The sequence below is a fragment of the Thermobia domestica genome, chromosome 14, assembly GCF_964235325.1.
Source record: "Thermobia domestica chromosome 14, izTheDome1.hap1.1, whole genome shotgun sequence".
NCBI classification, from domain to species: Eukaryota; Metazoa; Arthropoda; class Insecta; order Zygentoma; family Lepismatidae; genus Thermobia; species Thermobia domestica.
The window spans coordinates 102018658-102039430 of record NC_137467.1 but is presented as its reverse complement, the minus strand read 5'-3'; positions in this window follow the sequence as shown (position 1 = coordinate 102039430).

Here is a 20773-nt window from a genome sequence, read left to right as displayed (position 1 = left end):
CTGATTTTTATGAAAATTGAGTTGTTCTAACGCCATCATTTTTTGCTGTATACCAGTGCACTGAAAATACTGTTACTGCTGCTGAAGATAGTGTCTAGAGCTCTGTTCGGCAGCATGTAGAACTCCAAATTACGTAGCGCTGCATCCAGTTCTGAGAACCATGGATGAGGTTCTATCACAGGTGATAGCATTTGTTACAGAGTGCCTCAAGTTTTGTTACTTTTCATTTTCATGTATTTACAGTACATTTAATTATTTATTTATTTTCAGCACGTGTATAGCTGTTTGTGCAATTTTAGTTGTAGCAGATGTCAAATGTTTTGTATAGGATTCATATCTAGATCATACCAGAGATTTAACTATATCTTGTCTCATCCAGCGGAATACCATATTATCTTATAACATCCATACATTATATCGTTCATCGATATTTCTGTATAAAAAGTTAGTACAAATCCATCTTCCAAAATCTCGATTCAGAATTAACTTGTCCATCTCAAAAACGAGGTCATTATTTTTTCAAATTGCATCTCACATCATGACACTTACGCCACTGTACATCATCGTTGACCGCTGTTCGAGAATGACAAAGTTGGCTTTCAATGTAAAATGCAACATGGTTCCGAAAAAGTTGTGGATTGTTGTACATGCCAGTGGCTAAATTGTTCCTCAGACTTGCTCCTGAAGAAACGTCGGTACATTCACACTCCATGAAAAATGCGATGGTGGTTCTTCTTGATTGATAAATCTGGACTGCTATCTCAATTAAAGATTTTAAGGATTTGTTCTTGCACTACACACTATCGACTGTTTCAAGCGTGGGATTAGTGCTGGTCTGTCTTTCCGTCTAGTTTCAACTGTACTATAATTTTATAAACAGTTACTAACAGTACATGTGAAACAGCACTGCTTGTGTGCTAACATCTACTACACACTTAATGCTCAATTTCACCTATCACAGTCCTATATGCGTGTAATAATACAATTTGTATTGCATGTTCACACTATTACCTACGTCATGCTCATCGGTAGTTCGGATTTGTTAGGTATAGCTATATTATATTGGTCTTTTTACTTATGTCAGGGTAGTGTATTTTGGTGAAAACGCATTTAGAAATATTCAATAGAAGTTAAAAGTTTAATTGAGGGTGGTAAAAGAAGGGAAAGAGAAAATCGAAACAATGTATTATGTAATAAATAAATTAATTAATTACGGAATGGTATAGTAACAGTAAATTAAACAAATAAATAACGAAAACAGTATATATGCTAATGAAAGTAAAATTAATAAGAAATCCAACTATAAAATCATAGACGAAAGCACAAAGAGCTGTTATTAAGAACATTTATCAATGAAAAATTGACATTCAACAACTACATTATACATAATCACATTTTTAATAAATAATACTATACATACAATAATATCAATTGGACAACAACATCAGTTGGCACTTAAGATTCTGAAGCTATACCATAATTCCCATTTAAAAGTTGTCGTTACCTATGTGTCGATTATTTGGACTTATCTTTAAGAAACAAAATATCACTCACTACCTTAGATAGCGCTCAAAGTGAATTGCTTTTCCAAGGGAGAAAAAAATGTCCACGTTGTCCTCCTAGCTATGGTTGAGGAGAGGAAGAAGAAGGTGCATATCCCACAACAGCAAGACTTTTTGTTAGCATCTACAGGAATTATGCCAGTGCAACCAATATTAATAAATAGAACATCAATATATTAAAAAACAAACATAACCAATATAACGTAAAACTACTAGGAATATAATTGGAAACATAAACAGAGATTGTAGAGGAAGCACTGAGAAAATAGAAGGTAAAATGTTAAGAATTAATTATAGGAAGAAGAAGATAAGGTTTATTTCAAAATATAGAGGGGAGAGTATATCTATAACATGTTTAATTAGGGGAATGAATGATACATGATACGAGGGTCACTACGAAAGTTTTGAGATACGCATTGTTGTGGCACAGTATTTTAATACTAACAATTGCGTTCGGTAGTGGTATCCAGAGCGATGAAGTGAAGCAAGTTTCAACTCGTTTGATAGATGAACGTTTGATAGATGAACGACTAGCGGTAATTTCGTCCATCCAGATTGTGGCCCAAACCTTTCGTCGTTGTTTCTATAACGAAAGTTGCCTCTCTGTTAATTAATTTCCATCTATCTACCATAGAAGCAAGTTCGGGAATAACCATTTTCTTCCGGGATTTCCGCTTTCGTTTTGTGTCTGAGAGCTTCATCAGAGTAGGGCATCTTCAGAGTAGGTTTTACTTGGTTCCAAATTATCGTCACTTCACTATCGGTCGAAACAACCAGCGTAACTGCGTTAGTGGCAGTGTTAGTACTTGTACTCGCCTCCATCAATTCGTGTTTTCGTTGTTTCTTGTTTGCCGTCTTGGCCTTCTTTTGAGCAAGAGTCCTGTCCATTGACACCATACAACAAAGTCGTCCCTCTTCCGTCTAAGAAATGAGAAAATCTTGTCTACCTTATTTTTGATTAGTGTAAAAGCATCCACAGAAATAATCCACGCAAAACATCGCCATTCGAAAGCAGTTATCTTCCGATCGGAGTTTTCTTATCTGTTCTAGTGAATAAGGTCTAGTCTTATTTCTAGTGACTTCTACTATGACAGTAACGAAGTATATATCAACTTCATAACGAACTCACTATCACACTACAGTCCAAATCAACATGCATCATTAAACTTATAGTTTTTGTTCTGGTAAACAAACGGGCTACAATTCGGTATTATCGACTTACAATCACCAAGTGTCTCAAAGACTGCGGTGTTTCTGGATTATAATCCTTAAAAAAATTAGATGTGAGTTCTGCCACCGGAACATAAATGAAGTGCGACTGCAACTTATCAATTGAGACGAAACCGAGTTATTTTTTGCTGAATTTGTAACGTAAGTGGGAACGAATTTGTCATTGCAGTGAATATTTTTAAAATTTGTAAAATTCACGTCGTTTCTAGTGGCATGATAGATACAAAATGTAATGGATGCGTCAAAGGGAATGAAATGAAAATATACAAGTAACTTGATAATACAGCTTATGAAATGAAATGAAATCTTTGAGCTTTACGTCCAACGTTTATGCCGGTCAGGCTAAAGGAGACGGTGATGATGAGTAATGAATGAAATGGTGGAATGAAGAAAGTGGGAGGAAACGGGAGAACCCCGAGTAAACCCACGCACACGGTGTTTCTCCACCACAAAGTTCACTTGGTGGGGGCTGGGATCGAACCCGGGACCCCAAGCACCAGAGGTGAACGCTCTACCACTGAGCCACCGCGGCCTCCATCGTCGTTTGTTTTTCGATTGTTATTGATTGTTTTGAAGAAGAAATCGTTTGTTTCGAAAAACGTACGGACATATTCACTAAATAAAGTTGGGTGTGGCCCACTTCACGCTGCCCCCTACTTTCAAATTTTGACTCGGAAACGATGCCAATTGTTTGTTAGTTTCGAAACAGTTACAGAGAGTTTCACTAAATAAAATGTCGGGGTGGGCGATTTCCCGCTGGGATCTCTAGTATGAAATTTCGACTCGAAACCGAAGCAAATCGTTTGTTATTGGTTGTTTTGAAGAAAAAATCGTTTGTTTCCATAAACGTACGGACATATTTGTAAGATATGATTTAATGGTTTACCATAATCCGTCGAATCTTGTAGTCCCATATTCTATCTATATTTGCACAGGTTAATGCTATTTTTCAATGTTCATAATAGTATGTGTTCAATTCGAAAGCACTTTGTGCCAACTTCGTGCCACTGCCAACACTTGTACAAATATACTGAATCATTGTGTTTACTACGGAAATCAGTACGGAACATACGTTATCGATATGCTACATACTTTTCACGCTTACATGTTACATCATGCCGTTCCAGGATGTATGACATTAAGAGTCTTCCGTATACTACATACATACATGTACGTTACATACGTCAAATATATATTACAAACGTTCATCTGTATGAGATCCTTACAGCGAATACAGTTTTTCTCTTCGTACGAAAATCACGTTTATTCGGAACACTTATACGGAAAGTATGTTAAAAATATACTTTTTCAGTTATAGTTTGCTGCACGTTGAGACCTGAACTACAGGATTTACACATATAACCTACGATTTTTACGTACACCACATACGTTTCTTTTTTTCTCTGAGTGTACTTCCAATTTTTGCTCAAAGCAGAAAATGGTTAACAATGAGAAGAGGAACACAATCAATAGCGTACGCGGAAATTCGTCAAAGGCTTCAAGCTACTAAGTTCATATAATTTCAAGTGTTTATGTATATAACGGTAACCAAGACAGTTCTGTCGCATTTTCACCCACCACCTTCGAACATCGATATGTCACCTAAGACGTGCCTGGAAGATCAAAAATAGTTCCCATCAGCATCGACAACCTTCTGCCAACGTTCTTGAAGGCCATGGATTCCATCGCCGTAGAACTTGGTGGGCCGTAAGCGAAGAAGGTATCAAGTGCGTTTTGCACCTCTACATGGCATTTGAACTGGCGTTTTTTAAAGTGACTGTGCAAGGAATGAAACAGATGATATTCGGACGGTGCACTATCCGCGGAGTATGGCGGATGCAATAGTGTTTCCCATACAAGTGTGTCCCGATTCATCCTAGCCACGTGGGGCTTAGCGTTGTCCTGTAACAGGAGAACCCCTTTGCGACTCAGGGTTGCTAGCTTCAGAGTTTTGAGTTTTTCTTGAACACGGCTCAACTGCTGACAGTACACAGTTGCATTGATGCTCTGATCAGCTGATGGCAGTTCCCGATGCACGATGCCGCGAACAGTCCACCAGTCACACAGGAGGACATTCTTCTAGTGCAGCGCTGGTTTCGGCTGTTTTGGAACCGGTTCGCGGGATGTTAACCAATGATGACGGCGCCGTGGAACTTCGTATAGGAGCCACTTCTCATTACATATCAACACCTTGTCCAGAAATGGCTTCTTCTTCAGACGAGAAAGCAAAGAAACACAGGTGTCTGCTTGAGTTGAATTCAGACCTGGAGTCAAATCATGTGGGACCCATCGACCCAACTTGTAGTGGTTCCTAAGTTGATGGAAGTGCTACCAAATGGTATCTCCTCTCTCATTGAACTGTAGTCCTAGTTCTCACATGTCTAGCCACTATTCGCCTCAATTGCTGCCTGAAGATCTTCATTTCGTACATGTATTGTTCTTCAGCGTCTTCGAGTGTTTCATCACCGTCCTTACACTTGTCAAAGTACCGCTGCATTGTCCTCGTAGTCACGACACCTTCTCCAAAGGCCTGGCATATCTTCCACCCGGCCCAATTTGATCTTCTACAGCATACACGCCCTTATGACGCTCTGTGGAGGTCCCATGTTCATTCTGTTCTTACGCAAGTTCACGGTGTAGCTAAACTTCCACAACCAGGCATATGTTGGATATACGAGGGGGGAAGTGAAAAATTCATGAAATCACCAAGAAGAAATACAAAATTGAAACATATCTTTGTAGTCGTTAGAAAGGTCATGTATTGTGAACTTCTCATCCCGTATATGATAATTTTATCATTGTTATTTCCTTTGTTACAGTTTCTGTAAGAAGATACGGCTGAGGATCTAGGGAAATTCGAGGAGAATGAGCTTCTCAGTGTCATCAAGTTTTTTGTGCTCCAAGACAAATCCTCTATGGAAATTCACTAAACTTTGCGGTATACTTTGGGAGAACATGCTCCTGGTTATATAACAGTAGCGATGTGGGTGAGGCGTTTTAAGACTAGCCATTGTGAGACTGAAGATGAACCTCGCTCAGGCAGGCCTTCAAGTGCAGTGACCACGGAAATCATAGACAAAATGCATGACATGATCATGGAGGATAGGCACATACCAATCAAGAACATTACTACGTGTGTTGGGATATCGCGTGAGCGTGTAGGTGTCATAATAGCAGAATATTTGGGCATGAGGGAGGTCAGTGCCAAATTAATCCCAAAATGTTTGAATATTGACCAGAAGATTGATTGATTGATTGATTTTTGAGTTTAACGTCCCTTTTCAGCAGCGAGGCTATATGAGACGTGGACCTACTGATTAACGTGGAATCCGAACCACATGAGCTCCCGCCGGGAATCGAACCCGGGCCTCCCTATTGACCAGAAGAGAACACGAGTGCAGATGTCACAGGAAATTTTTCAAATGTTTCAAAATACTTGTGAGTTCTTGCGCAGTCTGGTAACAGAAGATGAAACATGACTGCACTACTATGATCCAGAGACTAAACAGCAATCCATGGAGTGGCGCCACAGTGGCTCTCCTCGACCCAAAAAGTTCCGAAGCCAAAGATCAGCTGGGAAGGTGCTTGCATCGGTGTTTTGGGATAAGGACGGTGTCATCCTTATCAAATATTTTAAAAAGGGTGAAACCATGAATGCTAGGGTTTATTCCAACTATTTGATTGAGCTGAAGGAGGTTTTGAAGAAAAATTGTGGGAGAAAAGTGAGTAGTGGCGTTAAGTTTCTCCAAGACAATGTACCCTCCCACAAGGCTAATCAAACCATACAATTGCTGGTGGATCTGGGCTTCACCTGTGTACCTCATCCACCCTACTCACCTGATCTAGCCCCATCAGACTATTACTTCTTCCTACATCTCAACAAACATCTCAAAGGCAAACATTTTCCATCGGATGAGGCACTCATTGCTGAGGTGGAGAGCTGGTTTGCACAGCAGGACAAGAACTTCTATTTGCAAGGGTTAGAAATATTACAACATCCTCGTGAAAAGTGTATTGAGCTTCGGGGGGAATACGTTGAATAGTGTATTAAAATGGTTCTTCCAAGTAAATTTCTTCTTGGTGATTTCATGAACTTTCCAGCCTCCCCTCGTACCCACACTAGCTACTGACCTTCGCTTTATTTCCATTTGCATTCAACTCACGGTGTGAGGGCCAATTGGACACAGATCTCCACAGGAAAAGACAGAACTTTCTTGGTTACCTTTATATGTAACCAAAAGGCGCGGCAAAATTTCAGGGGTCGATTTCTTATGGATAGACCCCCCGTGAAGTTGGCCCCCCAACTTTATTTTGTGAATATGTCCGTACGTTTTCCGAAACAAAGGAATTTTTCTTCAAAACAATTAATAACAAACGAAAGACGAAAGATTGTCGTCGGTTTCGAATCGAAATTTGAAAGTGGGGGGGCCAACTTCACATACGTGATTGCACATCCTCTAAATATTGAGCTATTGATCTGAAATTTTTCATGTATTATTTATTTGTAAGGGAGAACAACTTTAGGGGGTGCCACGGTAAAATTTCAAATTTTCAAATTTTTGGACCATCCTAACATATATATATATATATATATATATATATATATATATATATATATATATATATATATATGTTGTAAGGCACATAATAAAACTATAATTATATGTAACTTAAGACTAGAAGAGAAAAATGACAAAGATTCGAATTATTGAGAATAGTGCAATATAAACTGAACAATGCAGATTGATACAAATTTAAATATATCTTCGTGTTAAGACACACAGCGTAGAAACCTTGAAAGGCTTCCTTTGTTTCATAGTTAAACGACAAGAAATAAAGAAATATATTTCTTTGGTGTTTTGTATTGGCATTAGACGAATTGAAGGTGAAGATATTTTCGGAAATCTCAGCCCTATTCTTTTTCTGAATTGAATGGGTGAATTTTAACATTTGTTATAACCGATTCATTTATATTGTGTTGAATGTTCTTGGTTTATTTATTGTCCACAGTTTGAGAAACACTGTGTGAAATTGAAGTGATTTCGACTTCGTATTCTTCCCTCCCATAGGGATTCCTTATACTAACCTTCCTCTATTCTTCTTATATCTATTTCTTCCATTTAGCCCAGCAGACTCCGTTTCCTTTAACGCAGGAGTTTCTTTCTATTATTAATAGAATCTTTCGACTCCTCTCTTTCTCTATCTTGTTCTGTCTGTGTTCTCTGTGTTTTCTTTTTCAACCCTTCCTGTTTCAGAATTGAAATTTGCTCGTGTTACATCCTGCGGAGAGGCTCTACAAGCAGGGTACACTATCGATTTCTCTGGACAGGGTTTGCATCTCTCGGTCGGAAATATTCACCAAGCGCTTTATAAATGCTCTGGTTTTATATAGGATTAGAACATTTACAATATCGATAAGGAGATTTAAACAAACGACTACAGTTTTATCATTCACAGTGTTTCCTTGTTAAAATAAACATTATTTCTTATTATTAGATTCAATATAAAATCAAGTGGAAGTTGAGTTCTTGCCTTCTTGCCTTAGACACAGATATCTCAAAAAGAAGCCCTACTTACCACAAAACTTTTCTCTACTTTTCAACATAGCGCACAAAAGAGCAATAGCAAGGAACCGCTCTCATTTACGGTCGTATAGTAAGGCTGAGGAGAATGACCCTCCAGAGTAAAGTGGCCATTCCCATACAGTACCACTTTCTCCTTCTTTTATATTTATTGCATTCCTACGTCAGATTTCATTATTGAGGTGGAATTTGTGAAGAAAAGCAAGATGTTTTGATTCTTTTTCGAAATGAAAGATGCAGGGAATTATTTTCCTCAAATGTAAAATTGGTAAGATGCCGTCTGAAACTTTATATTAACAAATAGAATGTTTCTTGCTCTAACGATAAGCAAATGAAATGTTACGTATACGTCCTCTTCAGAAATTAATCATAGCCTTTATGGAGAGGGCATGCTCAAGAATACTGAGATCATAGCAGTAATATGTTATTAGTATATTTATTTTCCTTACACTATTAAGGTCAGTGGCGAGTATGATTTAGACAATATAGTAAAGCCTTTAGCATCATACTAATATACCAAAGGCTAATGTAAACTGAATTCTCACCATTAGTTAAACTTGGGACAGGTGCACTAAGACGGAGGGTGCAAATTTTGTGATTAATTCAGTATTGTTATTCTACTTTTCAGTCTTTTCTGTTAAGTTTATACGTGCATTTACATCCCCAGTCAAAATTTTAATACAGGTGTTGAAATATCTTGAATCTTGCTTTATAAGTTTAAGTAATTTAAAATGTAACACAACTTTAGTGTTCAATCAGGTTTACATTTCATAGCTAATATGAAAATAACTACATTATAGCGCCATTTTTGTCACCTACTGCTATCGCAAAACTATGATAAATGATGAATAAAAAAGTACCACTATTTATTTATTCTGTGTATGCTACCTGCTACCTACACTGAAACACTTGACCTGCAGAAGGAAAGAAGTAGGAATAAAAGGCAACCATTTTCTTTTGTGAGTACTGATTTAGTATTGTAAGTTAAAGTTTTATCGAATTGTGGCATGTGTTGTAAGTTTGTCTATAAAGTAACTAATGCATAGCGCATGTCTGAACCTCCTTCAAACAGTACTATAAAGTACCCTAAAATTAAGTTATAATTTTCGTCAATTTACTTTGGGAATTGTATAAGTAATCAGGGTTGAAAACAAGTTATTACTGAAAAAAGCAAATGCAGACATCACAACGTAACAGCAATAGGAAGTATTCCGGCAAGAAAATACATCGTGAGGGTTTCATAACGAGGCTAACCGCTACACTGCAACTTGGAAGTTCTATGAAGTTCATAGATGCGGAAAATGAGGAAACTTGGAGCGCCGAGAGTTAGGTCGGTGAGTGTAAAATTAGGCAAGTGGGAAGTTGGTACAGCTAGAGATTTATCGCAGCAGATACAAGAAATAAGCAGTACAAAATTAGTGCATTAGACTACATTTACAAGTTGAAATAGAAATAATGGTTAAGAATTCTGTGACATTATAAGCTTTTCTAGACAAAGTTATTTGAGTCCTATCATAGTGTGGCGGGATGTTAACGCACATACAGACAAATATTCTGATGATCTCTCTTAATTTGTTATATTTAGCCATATCACAAATTTCGCATGCGTCATTCTCTATATCCAAAGCTCAGATACAGATTTTCTTTAAGCCAATTTAGCAATTTAGATTGAAGTTTTAGCATCAGGAAGAATTAGTATTGTAAACAATTAGATAATCTTGCTTGTGATTTTAGTGGTATATTCGATTATAGTAGCATGATGCACTTTATGTAGTTTCTCCATGGTGAAAACATGATGCAATTGCAATCTGCGATATTTTATTATGTTTTTTGCCTTTGTTTTTGTTTCTAAAGGGAATTGTGGACTCTAGAAGAAATCATACGAAATCATTTCAGACTTTTGAGCAAGGGCTACTGAGTTAGCATGGCTTTTGAATAGTTTCAACCAATATTTACGACAGTGTTGTGTAATATTCAGAAATTCTAAAACATGACAAGGGCTTGTCGAAATTTACGTAAAAACTGCTCAAATAGTTTGGATTTTGGCAGACTTTTCAACTTTTAAGTGTATTTCCCCACTTCAACGATTTTGATTTTCCGTACCATTTATTTTTCTTACGCTGTTACGCCTGTTTTCTTCTTTAGTGCTTTTGTTTACTTTCAGAAGCAGTGTAGTAATCTAGGCAACATATTTTCGTTGTAAAAAGTCAAAAGACAAAAGATGGCATGATTACTAACGTAATAACTAATACACACACACACACACACACACACACACACACATATATATATATATATATATATATATATATATATATATATATATATGGTGTGTCAGGAGGAAGGGGCAATATTTTGGGAATGTTACTATGGGTTATTCTAAGCAAAAGGGTTCATATGAACATTAGTCCTAATGTCAACGGTTTGAGAGCTACAGGTTGTAAACCACTTTTGACTTTGTTGCGTATTGTTCATCCTGTAATTATTCTAGAGAGGTGACACATAGTGGACTTCAAAGGTGATGGAATGGCCTTTCCAACGGTATGCATTGTGTGGCAGTGTTGTCTTTTGAAGAGAAGCTATTGAGAGAAATTTGGGAAAGTTAAGGTTATTTAAAGAAATTGGATGGCAACACTCATATCCCTCAATAACTTTTCTTCCAAAATCACCACTGCCATATTGTATACAGAAGAAAAGATCAATCCATCATCTTTCAACTACGCTATGTCCCACCTCTGTAGAATAACTACAGGATGAGCAGTATGCAATATAAAGTCAAAAGTGGTTCATAACCCATGGTTCTCAAACCGCTGAGATTACGATCAATGTTCATATGAAGTTTTTTGCCTAGAATTATCCATATTACCATTTTCCCGATGTATTGTCCCTTCCTCCTGGGACACCTTATATATATGGCTTTCATTTACGGTTATGTGTGATTTCACGTTTAACAGAGACAAACATTTTAAGTACGACCACTTTAAATAAAACAGTTAACTAGATCTTTTTCATAAAGTTTATGATATAAAATTGTTGTTCAAAGCCTTTGTATTTTAGTAAGCCTTCCCTAAAATCAATGCACAAGAATCTTCCGAGTTCTTTGAAACTATATGTTGTGGAAATTTATATGTTTGTGGCCAATCCTTTCGACAATGAGATCTCGGAAACTACAGGCTCTAGAAAGATGACGTTTTCACTGATCGATTGCAAATTTTGCGTAGATTGTCCAGTTCTAACTCAATATTTAATAAAAATATGGCCATTATTTATTTATTACATTTTTGCGGGTACACTGGAAGTATTGAAATTAAAAAAAGAAAACTAAAGCATCATATCCTACCTATTATATATTCCAACACCATATAATTGTATATGGAAGCTGCATATATCTCAGGTGTTTGTTTCATGACCAGATTATAATGAAAAATGAAGGATAACCATTTCTCCAGTCTAAATTGAATCTTCATCGTTTGGAGTGTTTTGCCCAATGCACATCATATATCACTGACATTACAATTGATTGTATGTGTATTGTATTAGCTTATTTTAAACCGCATAAAATGATAATCATGCCTGTTGTTTTGTATGGTTGCAAAATATGGTCTCTTGCTGGGAACGAAAAACGTAGATTAAAAGTAGTTGAGAACAAGATCCTTAGACGAATATTCGGACCCAAGAGGAACGGGAATAGGGAATGGCGGACTCTTTAAAACGAGGAACTACATAATTTATACGGTTTATCCAACATTGTTAGGGTCATCAAATCTAGGAGGCTCAGGTGAGCAGGTCATGTAGCCAGAATGGAAGAAAGAACGAACGCTTTCAAAATCTTAACTCGAAGACTAGCCAGAAAACGACCATTAGGAAGACGTATATATTAAAATAATATGTTAAAATAATTATTTCTATCATTTTATTTGTCTGGCATAAAAGTCCCAATTTTATACTGGTGATTTATAATGATTTTGTAGAAAGCTTCATTCATTTCCGCTAATTAAATAATCCACTTGGAGATAATACAGGGTGTCCGGAATGGAACTGGCGGTTTTTAAAAGTGTAAAATTTTGATATGGTCAGAGATACAGAGGAAAAGCATGCATTTTAGAGGAAAACTCAAAAAGTTTATTTGGTCTTATTTACAGGTTATTCTAACTCCGTGTAACTCCACGTGAGCTCCATTTGTAACTTTTACAATATCTAGCCTCAACTCAATCTTTCTCCGCGCATTCTGTTACATTTGAGGTGTTACTGAAGCAACCGCATTCGTAATACGGTCCTCCAATTTATCAAGGTTACGTACGCACCTTTTCACCAGAACACACAAGCTCTTTCACATACCCCCACAGGGAGAAATCCAAAGAAGTAACATCAGGAGAACGTGGAGGCCACCTAATTGGCCCATCATGGTCTATCCAACGGCCAGGAAATTAAGTATCAAAGTACTCTCTCACTTGTAGGCTCCAAAGTGGCAGGCACCATCCAATTGGAATATTACTTGAGGTTGCAAATGTTGTAACTGGGGAACAGCAAAGTGTTGAAGCATGTCTAAGAACACATTTCCTGTTACGGTTTGATCTATGAAAAAGAAGAGGCCTATAACTGCATTATGTGTTAAAGCACACCAAATATTCAATTTGGGATTGTCTCTAGAATGTTCTATGTACGCATATGTATTCTCAGATCCCCAGATCCTAACATTGTGTCTCTTAACACAGCCAGACAAGTGAAGATTTCCTCATCAGGGAAAACAAATGTTCAATAGGAAATTGTGGTCATAATCAATCCTGTCCAGAATTTCAGTAGCAAATGCTGCTCTCTGTGGCTTATCGTTGGGCTTAATTTCTTGCAACAATTGTGCCTTATACGCTCAAACGTAATAGTTTGTGTACCACATCGTGCACTGATGAATTTGGAATTGCCAATTGCCTGGTCGCTGCACGAATTGACTTCCTCGGGCTACGTGAGAAAAACTTGTTTATTGCTTCTATATTTTCTTCTGGCACACGCGACTTACCATCTTTGTGTTGTTTCACTCAGTGTGCGAATTAGATAATCTATATTGGGGGGGGATAAAATTAGGCCAACAGGACAAAGTCTGAAGGTTCAAATTACAAAATGAGCCTCCATATATATATATATATATATATATATATATATATATATATATATATATATATATATATATATATATATGTGTGTGTGTGTGTGTGTGTGTTTGTGTGTGTGTGACATTTGTAATAAATAAAGAGATTTATTAATTTAATAAATCTACCGACAATAACTGATAATAACTATATATTGTCTGACATATACACACCCCACCAAACCTTTCTGGACGTGTTTAAATGTTGTACTCACTCTTGTCCCCGTAGCTCTTTAAGGTTTATTTAATTAGTAATTCGGCCCGAGCGATAGCTGATCACAAGCATATGTTAATTTTTCCACTCATATTGAAAGCTTCCACTTTGCGCTATTACATACAGGTAGCAAAAATAATAATAATAATAAAAAAACAGTATTATGAAAACCACTAAAATTATCAATTAAACCGGGCATACTTAAAAAGAAAAAAAAGAAAATCTAGATATTAGCCTATCAAACAAGAAATGGATTGTTGCTGGTCCCGATTTCTGACATCAAGGCCAAATCGAAGGCCAAAGATTTAAAATCTCTCAATTCAAATTTCGAGCTTGTGCTCCTACTCCAGGCTAAAGCTGCGCTCTTCACGACTTTTTTTCTTCCAAATATCGATTCCGTGACGGGGCTCAGGAAGTCAACACTTACAATTACTTTACTGCTAAGTTGAAGATGAGTTTCACTATGGGCTATGTTATTCAAATAAAGCTTTTCAGACATTATTAGCGTGGACAGCATACTGTACAGCGAAAAGAAAGCTGGAAAAATGAAGGGTTAACTTAAAAAAAAAAAAAAAACGCTCCAGTTGAAATGCTTATACAGACACGGACAATGACACGGAGAACCAGTCGTATTAACAAATGCTGAAACAAATCTTCAATTATGCGCTTATTCACTTAAAAATCACCTTCACTAACATGTCTGCTCACTAGGAGCGTATTATCCACATCGTGTACGTTAACATATACTTACAACAGAATACCTATATCCAGTGTTGCCAATTTGGGGGAAAAGTCGCTAAATCTAGGGTATTCGCATTCCAGGATAGCGACAGAAAATAATTTTTCCGATTAGCGACTTTTTTGGTGATTTTGGAATGACGATTTGGCGACTTATTTACAAATCTAGTGACTTTTGTACTGCGGACAATTCATCATAAAATAAGTACTATTAGCTCGAATCAGTTCAGATATATGTTTATTTCCTTTTGCTTATTTAATTCAGTGCAGATGTTGACGAGCTGGGAAAGTACATAACATTTATCTCTATATTCCCGCTTTGATTGCTGTTATCTCTTACCTTCTAATGGGGATCAACTCCAGCTTTTAATGTTCTTTAGTTTACAGAGCTTCCGTTTAGAAGCACAAATATTTCATTAACGATAGTAAACAGATTATCTGTAGAAGCGTGAGTAGAAGTGAAGTAAGATTTTTCCTAGACCTTGAATATTGTTCGTTTTTCTAAACTTATTTTTGATTTCGTTGATATATATACATACATACATACATACATACATATATATATATATATATATATATATATATATATATATATATATATATATATATATATATATATATAAGAGGCAAAACTCCACGAAAATTATAGGGACTTTTCACCCAAAATTGGGGTCATTTCATCTCCTATTTGGCGACTTTTTGTATCAACTTGTTGGCAACACTGCCTATATCTCAGACTTTGAGTACAGTTTCAAAAGTTCATTTCCGTAAACTGTAAAAGGCAGTGATTACTATGCTAATTATCACAAATTAAATGCAACTTTTGAGTTGCATATACACAAACTACTAGGGAATGAAGACCATGTGCTAATAAAGAGTATACTGGAAAATGAAATAACATGTTATAACAAAAATTAAAATATGATGATAATCAATACAAATGTAGAGGATGAATATGACATGTCCGAACTTCGCCAAGTATGGTGGAAGAAGCTATTTGTTTACTTCTTCTTGGCTAACCGCTAAGAACATTTATAAATTCAAATGTGGCTTTGTTATACGCAATTAGTACATTCAAATTCACGAACGATGACGAACTAAAGGGTACGAAGGTACAGCTGCAAGTAACAACCGTAGTCATAATAATATAGTTCAACTAAACAACTTGAAAATAGTGGGTAATTAGATGGTAAGTAGAAATGACCAAAACTGAATAGTTTAAATCGATCATTCCGAAGAAATTTGGAGTTATACTGAGCATAGTTTGGCGGGGAAAGCGAGCATCCCCGGTGGGGATACTTCACATGGCTTCTTTGGGGGGGAACAGAATGCGATTGAGGGGGAAAATCCCCCTCATCCCCCCCGGTAATTCGCACCCTGGTTTCACTACACTCCCTGTTGATAAAAATTTATCCTTCCATGCCTGGATACTGTTGCATGATGGAGGATCTTTGTGGTAAACTCGTCGAAAGTTTCGTTGAATTTGAACTACACTTTTTGTCCCTGCAAACCACTACACGCATTGCGCCTTTTCGACTGCCGACACCATTTCTGTTCTTCGAAGATACTAGCGCCGTCACAGTTAATTGTTCAAGTATGAAAATTTGCTGAATAAAACTTCTTAAGTTTTCCTTCAATATGGATGTTCTTTCCTTCTGTATCTCTGACCATATTAAAACTATATACTTTTAAAACCGTCAGTCCCATTCCGGACACCCTGTCCAGTATTGCAATGAATAGGCAAAATTGTCTATACTCTGTCTGACGATTTCACCACTTGTAAGAGTTTTATTTATCTTTCTTGAGAGGCATTAAGTTTTGGATTATTGATCATACATAGCAAATATGTCAAGCTACCTAACACAACCATTATATTTACCATCATATCAATATTAAGGATTTTACAACTTGTTCAAATCCTGGTTTGGTGATGTTGCGTTGCGTATACATACGTACCTTGTAAAAGTTTTCCAGTAAAATGATACGATTTGACAATGTAATAAAACTCAAACTATTCACATACATGTAAGCAATTTATCTTGTTTGAAGCATAGTAAGTGGCATAGTTAAAGCATAGTGTGGTAACTTTTGAATAACACATCATTTGAGTGTCGACGGAGAGCATAAGAGCGAATTTGGTGAACCTAATTTTCGATGACTTTGTGTAATAGCTTGGGTCTAATGTTATGAATGCAGCTTTCGATTTTAATTCGTAATTCATTAGAGCTTGTAGTTTGTTTTCATAGATTATGTATTTCAAATAACGCTATAAAAAGTCATCTAATAGTCTTAAATGACGATTTCTAGATGGCCAATTAACAGTTTCATCTCTTGAAATTTTCCTTACCACCAAACCTCTCCTGCAATATGTCTATAATCGCATAAACAGGGTGACATGCGACACTATCTTGAAGGAACCACATATACTACAACTAAATTCATCTAAATTTCATCACAGGAGTACTCTATTAGCATCAAGGAGCACCGCTCACCCATCACTGTCAGAATATTCTACGTTATTATGAAAAATAAAATAAAATAAAATAAAATGGTCCGAAGAGGTCATCATGCCGTAAACCACATCATACAAATTTCTTTGGATCGTAATATTTCTCGCAAATATCTTTTAGATTGTGTTTACACCAGGAAAGACAATAGTGTTTGTTAACATGTCTACTTAACCAGAAATCAAATTCATCTAAGATAAGATCCCCCCAATATTGTGATCCGTTTTAAGTTGTTGAAAAGTCTAAATAGCAAACTCACGGCCCTTGCGATGATGCAGTAGATTCAATTCTTTGGTGAACACAATTCTACATGGGTGTAAGCCCAAGTCTTTTCCCAAAATACATCAAGTTCTGCTAAACCCTAATTCTTAAGAACGATACGGAATCAAACACTTCAATGTACAGCAGCAATATTCTCCATACTTCTTGCATTTTGATATCCTTTTTGACTTGTCGGATAGTAAAAAGTCAACCGTCTGGAAATATTTTGAAATTTTTTATGAATACCAGGTACCGAAGGGCGATTATGTGCCTCATAATTTTCGCGAAATGCGTGTTGAGTATTCATAAAATAACGTCTACTTTCAAAAAAAAAAAAAAAAAAAAAAAAAAAAAAAATCAAACGCTTCCGAAGCGTGTATTTAGTCCTTATGACTTGTCACAGTATATGTACCGCAATTGCTATCTAATACCATGATCACATTTAAAACAAGGAAGGCAAGTCATTTCAAAATCATAGCATTTTTATTGGAAAACCCTTTATTAACTCCATTAATGGAGAGCGCGTATTTAGACGCGAAAGAGCATGGCGCTAAGTCGGCGGGAACGTCTTAAAAAAAGTTTTATCCGTCTTCGGAGGTGAGTCTAAAGACGCAATTTTTAGAATCTACATATGCTCAGCATAGTTGTGGCATTCAGTGTGACATTTTTTTTCTTTTTGTTCCTCTGTAATCAACACACAACAAAGACATGTCCCATTAAAGTGGTTAAAAGTGACAGTTTTGTTTCGTCAGAAATCTTCTCGTGTTAACGGCTCCTAATAAGGAATATTTTAGTGGTTTCTAAATTAAAAGTTTATAATTCAATCAAATTAAAACGACATTGTAATTTACGGGAATAATTTCTCTATTATTGCACACTGTATACTAACAGAGATCTGAAGAAAGTGCTAGAAGCACTTCTCGACAATTGCTAGGGAACAAACACATATTGACCCATAACTTTTGTGCATACTCTCTATGTTTGTGTAAATGTACATTGCTCTTAATATACCAATATACGGCCTAGTGAGCCGTAACTCAAGTACGGGCAAGTGTGGTGTGTGAGTGTATCTATCATGAGAAAATTGCGATACAGAGTGAAAAGGTAATATCCACAAAGTAATTTTCAAAAATGAAAAAATTAATAACACTGTTAGTCAACTGGAATGAAATTTTTTTTTTTTTTTTTTTACATGGCTACCAAATTAGATGAATTCCATATAGAAATGGCGGATTTGAAAAATTGCTGCAGTAAGAAAAACAAAAAAAATGAGAACAGAACTCGTAACCTAGAACAGCCTGCTGAAAAACAAAAAGGAAAATTATACAAAGTAAAACAGATTCAGTTACAGGAAAATTTAGAAGTTGCGGGAGTCCCTGAGATGAATACAAAAGGAACAGATAAATTTCTGGTGAAAGTGGCAAAAGCACGTGAAGTAGAAATAGAATTTGGTGATATCCAGAAATCATCTAGAGTTTCAATTTCAAGAACAGAAAACAGCATATATTATTGTGGAACTCTTTTCGAACACAATTGGGGATACTTGGGTACAGACACTCCTTAAAGAAAAAAATCCCAAATGGCCGCGTGCGCATAAACAAACATCTAACAGGTAACAATGAGAAAATACACTTTGAAACAAATCAACTTGCAAGAAATAATAGTTGTCATTTTGAGTGGGTGCGTGATGGTGGAGCATGGTAGAGGAGCCGTCTTGAGTATGAATGCAAACTCTTTAAAATTAAAAATTTTGACCAGCAAAGGCGGAAGCATAACTTTATTCTTATTCTTATTCTTATTCTTATTCTTATTCTTATTCTTATTCTTATTCTTATTCTTATTCTTATTCTTATTCTTATTCTTATTATTCTCATTCTTATTCTTATTCTTATTCTTATTCTTATTCTTCTTCTTCTTCTTATTATTATTATTATTATTATTATTATTATTATTATTATTATTATTGTTATTATTATTAGGAACTGTTATTAGTAATATGATGATATAAATACATTCAACAATTAATTCTGAAATAAATTAGCTTTAACGGTTATACATTTGATGAAGTTGTAATAATATTGAACTATATAACAGTATAGGGTCTATGTAGACCAGAGCCCTGCACGGACCGAGCACGCCAGTTTGGCCCGGCGGATATTCAAGCCCGGCCCTGCCCGTTTCAATAATATCAAACTGGACCGGGCCCTAACCGGGTAGGATACAAATCCTTTAGCGCCGAACCGGACAAATGTATTTCCGAACCGAGCCGGGTCAGCCCGGCTCGGCCCGCATACTATAAAAGACGGGTCCGAAACTAATACTGTCAGCATATGTTTTGGAACACTGTGTTTGGGAAACTGTGTTTGGGAAATGTGTGTGTAATATGTTTGGGAAACAACCTTTATTCAAGATTGTAAAGTACTGTATTACTACTACTACTACTACTACTACTACTACTACTATTATTATTATTATTATTATTATTATTACTATTACTATTACTATTACTATTATGACTACTGCTAATACTACTCCAACTGCTACGGCTTCGCGTCAGAGTTGACTTGTCTGGTGGTACAGAATGTACCTACTAAATACATAAAAAGTCGTAGAAATGCTAGTTATTATGGCCGTCTGCGTAGAACGTGAACCGATGCTTGAGATGCCAAACTGCCTCGTAAGGTCACATATAAGAGAAGGGATAGTAGATAGCAACAGAATAAAAATACAAGTTCTCCTACGAAACTAATAGCGCAGAATGAACATAGTTTTACTGTATGTCCTTGTACTCATCGAAAATCACGAAAATAGAATCAACAGTCTCAGGCTTTAGAGTATTTCTCCATTGCTGAACTATATTGCCTGTAGTACGAAAAGCTCTTTCAGTAGACGCACTAGAACGGGGATGGTCAGATATTGACGCCCTAATACCCACAATTTTGGTAATGTTTCCTCTTGTTGTTTCCACCATTGTAGTATATCTAGTTCTCTTGGAGATTATGGCATGTTGAATTACATCGTCATCATCGTCTACTTCATTGTCAAATTCACCAGAAATTAAAAGTCCATCTTCCCATTCCATTAATTTGTTCTTCTTGTAAGTGACTCCAGACCGTGTCTGCTTCAACTACTAACCTTAGCAAGGGAAAGAAGCCAACTGCAGTAGATGACTCTAACGAAATGAGACGACGTATTTCTGTGTGGAGAGATAATCCCTCATCTACAGACATTGCTGGGATATAACGGTAGTTGGGGGTGAAGGTCTCCACTTTATGATCCATACTAATGTCGACCTTCTCTGCGAAACAGTTCCACCCGAACCTTAAGCTGCGACATGCCATTGGAATCAACTTCACTGTTAACTTTACAGTTTGTTTAGTCTCTCAAACCAAGGCAGTATCAAATGCATTGTTACATTTTTCTTTGCTTCCAGTGCTTTGGCAGCATCGTAGAAATCTTCTAAAAATACAGTAATTTTTTTCATTAAGGAATCATCAAGGCAATCTAAGCGCTCATCTTCTTTGTGCTTTTCAAGT